Below are 7,500 nucleotides of genomic sequence, written 5' to 3'. Positions count from 1 at the left end.
ATTTGAATTTCCAAACTTGGTGTGATTTGAAGTTTGTCTTTTATATAAAAAAGTATAAAAGTTAACTTTCCCTTTAATGGTCTTATTTGCATATAATTATAATATGAAATGTTTAAAAGCGTTGTTCTTTCGGTAAGAACATTATAAACTTCTATATTTATATTTAATATTTATAGTTTTAGTAATATTTTAGTTACGTTTTCTCATTTTTTTTCACTTTTCCTCCAATATGTTAATCAGTACAGGAAGCAGAATTACGTATATCAAATAGAGAATTAACACCTACTTTATTATTAATACTCTCAATTTAGCACAGTAAATAATAGTATATACTTAATCTATTCGGCAAGAGGATCTACATAAGTATGACAAGTGGAACTCTTAATACAGTTCTCGATGTCGGGATGCCAGAGAACTTCAAATCAATCAATCAACTAACACAGTTCGTGACTGATTTTAACAATAAAAAACCCTTACGAGCTTAAATCTTCTCAAGTTTTTTTTTTTTTTTTTTTTTTTTTTTTTTTTTTTTTTTTTTTTTTTTTTTTTTTTTTTTTTTTTATAGAAAACCTTATTTTACAAATGTGTGTGTGTGTGTGTGTGTGTGTGTGTGTGTGTGTGTGTGTGTGTGTACTTTCACTGTACCATATATATTGTAAAAATTTCTCTTAATATACAAATCCTCCTGGAGAAGTCAAAGACGAAATTAATCAGGTTTCATTCAATATTTTCATTTTCACTTTTTATTTATCTCAGAATTACGTGTTCCTGTGTGCCTTACGAATGCATACATGCATACATACACACATAGATACATACATACATACATAACCCCAATAAGGCTACTTCCTTCGATGAATATATATATATATATATATATATATATATATATATATATATATATATATATATATATATATATATATATATATATATATATTACATATATATGTATATATATATATATATATATATATATATATATATATATATGTATATATATATATATATATATATATATCATATATACTTTACATACACACACACACACACACACATATATATATATATATATATATATATATATATATATATATATATATATATATATATATGTATATATATATATATATATATATATATATATATAGTGGTATGACAAACCATTACGTATGGCATATACACACTATGCGAGAGCTTTGGATTCTGTCAAAACTTCAGCAGTAATGAAAGCCCTTCAAAGACAAAGCACAGATAAATCTTATGTTAGAACACTTGCAGATGTCGATACAGAATAACAAAGATAGTGAGAAAATTCCAATTAAGAAAAGAATTAGACACGGAGAACCCATCTCTCCTAGATTATTCAAAGCATACTTACAAGTTTTTCAAAATTCAAAGAAGGGGATGAATATCAATGAGGAATATCTTAATATTGGCAGATGACATAATTCTGATTAGTGAATTATGGGAGGAATTTCAAAAGATGATAGACAAAGAAGAAATATAGGACTGAAAATGAATATGAGTAAAACTAGAATAATGTTCAACGGAAATACACACAACATATGAGGGTTATACACGAACCTCTACAAATACTTAATGAATATACATACTAAGGAAAGACGGTAAACGTTTCCCAAGGACACGAATCAAAAACTAAAAGAAGGATAAGCATGGGATAGAGAGCTTTTGGCAAAGAAAACGAGATTATGAAAAGTAAAATGCCACTTTCTCTAAAATGAAATGTATTTAATCAGATGGTCCTATCGGTACTGACTTATGCATCAGAAACTTGGAGCATTACACTCCAAAATCAAACCATTGTTTTCTACTCTTAGGTAGTGCCAAAGCCTTTGTACCATGGTTTTCTACTGTCTTGGATTAGAGTTCTCTTGCTTGAGGGTACACTCAGGCACACTATTCTATCTGATTTCTCTTCCTCTTGTTTTGTTAAAGTATTTTATAGTTTATATAAGAAATATTTATTTTAATGTTGTTGCTCTTAAAATATTTTACATTTCCCTCTTTCCTTTCCTCACTGGGCTATTTTCCCTGTTGGGTCCACTGGGCTATTCTGCTTTCCCAACTAGGGTTGTAGCTTAGCAAGTAATAATAATAATAATAATAATAATAATAATAATAATAATAATAATAATAATAATAAAGCTTCAGAACGTAAGCTAGATAACAACTCAAATAGCTATGGAAAGAATAATGATTGGAATAACATTAACAGACAGAAAACAAGCATCATAGATGCGAGAACAAAAGTAGAGGATTATTATTAACACGCAAGAAAAAGAAATGGACATGGGCAAGACATATAATGAGAATGACAGATAATAGATGGAGATTAATAATACAATGGATTCCTATAGATTTCAAAAGCAACAGGGAAAAAAAGAGAAGACGATAGATTTACGAACTAAGAAAGTTTGCATATGTGGACTGGCAAAGAAAGACCATAAACAGACTGTAAGTGGAAGGACAGGTCTGAGGCATTTTCCTGCAGTGGACTAGTAATAGCTGAAGTTTTATATATATATATATATATATATATATATATATATATATATATATATATATATATATATATATATATATATATATATATATATATACATATTATATATATACATTATATACATATATACATATATATACATATACATATATATAATAATAATAATAATAATAATAATAATAATAATAATAATAATAATAATAATCTGATTAGACCCAATTCTGACATCTTGTTTAATTAAACACAGATCAACGATCCAGTTATCTCAGTAAAAAAAAAAGACAACGCACAAACAAAAATCTCTCTCATTTAAACAAAGACATATATATATATATATATATATATATATATATATATATATATATATATATATATATATATATATATATATGTGTGTGTGTGTGTGTGTGTGTATGTATGCGTGTGTGTGTATGTATGTATGCGTGTGTGTGTGTGTGTATACTGACACCCAAAACCTAATTAATGAATCAACAAGACTCCAACAAAGAAAGAAGTCAAAGTGATCTCTTTATTGTCCAGTTCATTCGAGTAAATGAGAGAAGAGTTGATATTAATGTTTAATAAAAGAATCCGCTTTCGTATTCCACTGGCAATATGAAAAACACATTCTAAATGACATGAGCAATGTGAAAACACATTCACAATGACTGAAACAATATGAAAAATACATTTTAAATGACATGAACAATATGAAAACCACATTCTAAATGACATGAACAATATGAAAAACGTTCTTCATGACTTGAACAATACGAAAAACACATTCTAAATGACAAGAACACATTCACAATAACTTGAACAATATGAAAAACACATTCTAAATGACAAAAACACATTTACAATAACTTGAACAATATGAAAAACACATTCTAAATGACATGAGCAATATGAAAACACGTTCACAATGACAAACAATATGAAAAACGCATTTTAAATGACATGAACTATATGAAAACACATTCACAATGACTGGAACAATGTGAAAAACCCATTCTAAATGACATGAACAATATTAAAAACGTTCTTCATGACTTCAACAATATGAAAAACATTTTAAATGACATGAACCATATGAAAACACATTCACAATGACTGGAACAGTATGAAACACATTCTAAATGACATGAGCAATATGAAAACACATGCACAATGACTGGAACAGTATGAAAAACACATTCTAAATGACATGAGCAATATGAAAACACATTCACAATGACTGAAACAATATGAAAAACACATCTTAAATGACAGGACCCATATGAAAACATATTTACAATGACTGGAACAATATGAAAAACACATTCTAAATGACATGAACAATATGAAAAACGATCTTCATGATTTGAATAATATGAAAAACGTTCTTCATGATTTGAACAAAATGAAAAACACATTTTAAATGACATGAACCATATGAAAACACATTCACAAAGACTGGAACAATATGAAAACACATTCACAATGACTGGAACAATATGAGAAACACATTCTAAATACCATTAACAATATTGAATGAACAGGTAAGAGGGTTTAATAAAGGAATTCACTTTGGCACTCCACTGGCAATGCCACAGTGTGAACGATATGACACATCCAGCTTTCCTTTATATTATGAAATGAGATTTACAAAAATAAATTTCCCGACTGGAAGCGAAGCGGGGTACGTTCCAGGTCTTTCCTGGAATGCGTTTGGACTTTAAATATTTCTGAAACATATTTGATGGAGCGTTCAATTTTAAGGTTTATAGGTTTAAAGGCCGCTCGTGAATGGCAAGGGACAGTGGCATTGCCCTATCAAGCATGACAATGCCCTAGAGACTGACTATATTACATATGATCAGTGGCCAAGCCCCCATTCCACCCAAGCAAGGACCAAGGAAGGCCAGGCAATGGCTGCTGATGACTCATCAGATAAGACCTATGGGCTCCCCCAAACCCCCGATCCTTAGCTCACAAGGAAGGTGAGATTGCACCGACCAAAGGAACTAACGAGTTTGAGCGGGACTCGAACCCCAGTTGGCGATCACCAGGCAAGGACGCTACCACCAGGCCACCACAATCCATCGCTTGACTTAAGTGTGATCAATGTAATTTTGTATTGCTCACTTGTGTTCAACTCTACATTTACGATTACTTCAATAAATTGAAATTATGGAATCTGACAGATATTTGTTTAACAACAGACATTATCATTAGTATTATTACTAGCTAAGCTACAACCCTGGTTAGGAAAGCTGGATGCTATACGGTCAAGGGTTTCATCATGGAAAAATAACCTAGTGAGGAAAGGAAAAAAACAAGGAAGTTAACTACAAGAGAAATAATGAACAATTAAAGGAAAATATTCTAAGAACAGTAACAAGATTAAAATAGATCTTTCATGCATAAACTAAAAAAAAATCAAAAATAGCTAGAGGAGGAAAAATAAGATAGAATAGTGTTCACTACAATAAACTAAATATATGAATTATAAAAAATAATTTTGAATAGTGTTTACTACAATAAACTGAAAATGAACAATATAAAAAATAAGATAGAATAGTGTTTACAACAATAAACTAAATATATAAACTATAAAAAATAATATAGAATAGTGTTTACAACAATAAACTAAATATATAAACTATAAAAAATAAGATAGAATAGTGTTTACAACAATAAACTAAATATATAAACTATAAAACATGAGATAGAAGAGTGTTTACAACAATAAAATAAATATATAAACTATAAAACATGAGATAGAAGAGTGTTTACAACAATAAACTAACATTCAATTTCAAGTTATATGCTGGGTATTTTCACAATTCCCTTATCATGGCAATAAATTCCATTTCAAGTTAAATGTTTGGTATTTTCACAATTCCCTTATCTTGGCAATAAATTCCATTTCAAGTTAAATGTTTGGTATTTTCACTCATGCTGGCAATAAACTGTTCTTCAGATAGTGTCATTGCGTGTTCTTCATATCCGCTCACCACCATATTACCTCATTACTTCTAACATTAATATCCAACTTATTGCTTATAAAGCGAATATCTCATCTTATTGCAATATACTTCATGCTGGGGGGGGGAGGGCTTCCTAAGGTATAACAGGTATACCATTTTTCAAGGTAAATTGTTAATTCATTTCTTTTGGATAGTTATAATTATGATTTTGATTTCCTCATCTTCATTATTATTATTATTGTTGTTGTAGTTGTTGTTGTTGTTGTTGTTGTTGCTTGCTATGCTACAACCCTAGTTGGAAGAGCAGGATGCTATAAGCCCAGAAGCTCCAACAAGGAAAATAGCCCAGTGAGGAAAGGAAACAAAATAAAAGTAAAATATTTTAAAGAGAAACATTAATATATTTACTATATAAACTATAAAACAATTTAATAAAACAAGAGGAAGAGAAATAAAATAGTACAGCAAATTAAAATGTTAATTTCTTTCTTTGGGATAGTTATAATTTTGATTTTGATTCCTTTACTTCAATAATTGATATCTTTAGTTTTATCATTTTGATTTTCCTGTTACCAAGTGCAAATAAAATGGTCTTTTACTGTTTTAGGGTAGAGTTCTCTTGCTTGAGGGTAAACTCGGGGACAATTTTCTATCTTTTGCCTTTTTTTATAGTTTATATAAGAAAAAAATATTTCAATGTTACCATTGTTTTTAAAATATTTTATTTTAATTATTAATTACTTCTCTTTTATTTTATTTCCTTTCCTCGCTGGGATATTTTCCCTGTTGGAGCCCTTGGGCGTCTAGCATCCTCCTTTTCTAACTAGGGTTGTAGAATGGCAAGTAATAATAATAATAATAATAATAATAATAATAATAATAATAATAATAATAATAATAATAGTTACATGTGAATTGTGCTTCCAAATCTCACCACATATTTCCTCATTAAGATCAATTAATGTGGATGTCTATGTATATCACATTTTATATATATATATATATATATATATATATATATATATATATATATATATATATATATATATATATATATATATATATATATATATATATATACATATATATAATATATATATATATGTATATATATATATTATATATATATATATATATATATATATATATATATATATATATATATATATATATATATATATATACATATATGTCACAAAAGCTTTACTTGTGAGTATCAAACAAAATCTCAAAGCTATTTTCTCAATGTTATAGTTTGAATGATCTATAGATAACGGCTATTATATTGACATTAATTCATACCATACAGCTGAAGGAATACTTTGAAACATTATGGCTTTCCTGATAAACATCCTAGTTTTCTGTTATAGGCAAGAATTTAGATTGGTTTCAACATTGGTCTCCAAGAAGGAGAATGTGTCTGGCAGTCTGGCAAATAGTTTTGCTCAGAAGTAGAATGTGTCTGGCAGTCTGGCAAACACTTTTACCCAGAAGGAGAATATGTCTGGCATTCTGGCAAATAGTTTTGCTCAGAAGGAGGAGTATGTTTCTGGCAGTCTGGCAAATAGGTTTGCTCTGTAGAAGAATCTGTCTGGCAGTCTGGCAAACAGTTTTACCCAAAAGAAGGAGAATGTGTCTGGCAGCCAGGCAATCAGTTTTACCTGAAGAAGAAGAAAGTGTCTGGCAGTCTGGCAAACAGTTTTGATCAGAAGAAGGAAAATGTATCTAACAGTCTGGCACATAGTTTTGCACAGATGGAGAATGTGTCTGACAGTCTGGCAAATAGTTTTGCTCAGAAGAAGAATGTGACTGGCAGCCAGGCAATCAGTTTTACCTGAAGAAGAAGAAAGTGTCTCGCAGTCTGGCAAATAGTTTTGCTCAGAAGAAAGAAAATGTGTCTGGCAGTCTGGCAAATAGTTTTGCTCAGAAGAAAGAAAATGTGTCTGGCAGTCTAGCAAATAGTTTTGCTCAGAAGAAAGAAAATGTGTCTGGCAGTCTGGC

This window comes from Palaemon carinicauda, chromosome 29 (genome assembly GCF_036898095.1).
Source record: "Palaemon carinicauda isolate YSFRI2023 chromosome 29, ASM3689809v2, whole genome shotgun sequence".
Taxonomy (NCBI): Eukaryota; Metazoa; Arthropoda; class Malacostraca; order Decapoda; family Palaemonidae; genus Palaemon; species Palaemon carinicauda.
Note: the sequence above shows the minus strand (reverse complement) of the source record.